The sequence below is a fragment of the Bactrocera latifrons genome, unplaced genomic scaffold (assembly GCF_001853355.1).
Source record: "Bactrocera latifrons isolate USDA-ARS-PBARC rearing strain unplaced genomic scaffold, ASM185335v1 scaffold_40, whole genome shotgun sequence".
NCBI classification, from domain to species: Eukaryota; Metazoa; Arthropoda; class Insecta; order Diptera; family Tephritidae; genus Bactrocera; species Bactrocera latifrons.
Window position 1 is genome coordinate 198,834 of NW_017537046.1, and position 1,752 is coordinate 200,585.

Consider the following 1,752-nt stretch of genomic DNA (forward strand, 5'->3'; position numbering starts at 1 on the left):
TTTTTTTCGAATTTCTTGACTAGAATACCCCCTTAAATACCTTCCGCTTTTATCACTATTTGCTGAAACGTGATTTAGTGCTTTAAAAATACTTTCTCCATTTTAATGTGGCCTTGCTTGAGGAATTATTTTCTTTTATAATTTTTTCAAATTTTTTATAAATTTTTTCAAATCAAATAATTTTTTTAAATACTTGAGAAAGAAAACGAAATCATTAAACAAGCGTTAGGATAAATAAAAAAATTTAAAAACTTGAAAATAATTAATTTGGCAATGTTTTCAAACAACTCGATTGAGTAAGTTTCAGAATCATTTAAAAATTTGGCTGAATATTTAAATACCAGATAAAAGCTAATAAAATTTAAATTCGAAACAAACTAAAACTTTGAAAAACGAAATCATAATTAAAAATATTAAAAAAATAGGTATCTAATATTTCAATATATTAAASATTCATTAAAAGACTGTATTGYCACCTAAAATGCAAAATAACGTAACTTGATTTTCCAATTTCGAATTTTTCGATGAAWTGTTGTTTTRTATTTTAGATGACGWTATATGGAATTTATTAATATTATTTTCTGATAAATCAAATATTTGACCTATTTACTATTWGTACTGTGATGTTAGCGGCTGTTTCTTGCAAAAACCGAAAATGAAAATTTCATAAAACTGGGACATACCGTGTCATGGTAAGAGTCAAACCACCATCCTTTTTAAAAATTGCAACAAAAGCTGTACGTGAGGAAAATTTTTGAACTTAAATTCGCAATCAGAACAGCCTAAATACCCAACACATCAATCGTAAATTTTTCTTTCAGTTTTTTTTGAGTAGTGTAACCTGTCGTTAAGCTGCAATTATTAAATAAATACAGATTAACTGAACATAATGCTATTTTGAACAGTTGCTACTTAATATTAAATTTTCATAGAAATATAAATAGGAAAAAAAGCGGAAAGTAGACATAAATAATTTTTTCTATACTTTTTTGAACGCAATATTCACATTTTTTTATAATTTTTATTTTATTAAACATTTTTTCTCTAATATTTTGAACACAACGWATTTACTATTTTTTCAAAAACTTCAAATTATTTCGCATTAAAAATGTGGTTTCTTTATACATACGTGCTTATCAAAGCCTACCGTTTCAATGATGAATAAATAATCTTTTTACTAGAGCTACTAACACTGCAAAAATACAACTTATAAATATGTAATGTGTCATATTTATGCGAAATTCATCAAATGCCTACCAAAAAAGCCACAACTGCATGTATGTTGCATACACAGGTGCGTAAAAGTGCAACACAATTAATTAAAAATTAATTGCTTAACATGATTAACAAGGAAGTCACGCTACTACACACACAGACACATACACACACACACATGAATATGCAATTTAAATTATTAGTGCGAGTAAAATTTATAAAACCAAAAAAATTTACAAACTACTGCCATAATTTGCAAATTRAACAACAGCCAATAAACACACGCACACATAAACAGCTGTGCGATGGAACAAATGCCGCATTTAATCTTCATAATTAATGCACAACCACATAAGGACAGGCCAACATGCRTACACTGGATAAAAACAGCAAATCAAATGCAACAACAGGCTTTCACACACCTATTGGTGATAAAACACATACATACATACATGCATACCCACACATATACATACATTAATCAACAAATGAAAACACGAAATTTTTAAACGCATCATACCGAGATATTTTACTTTA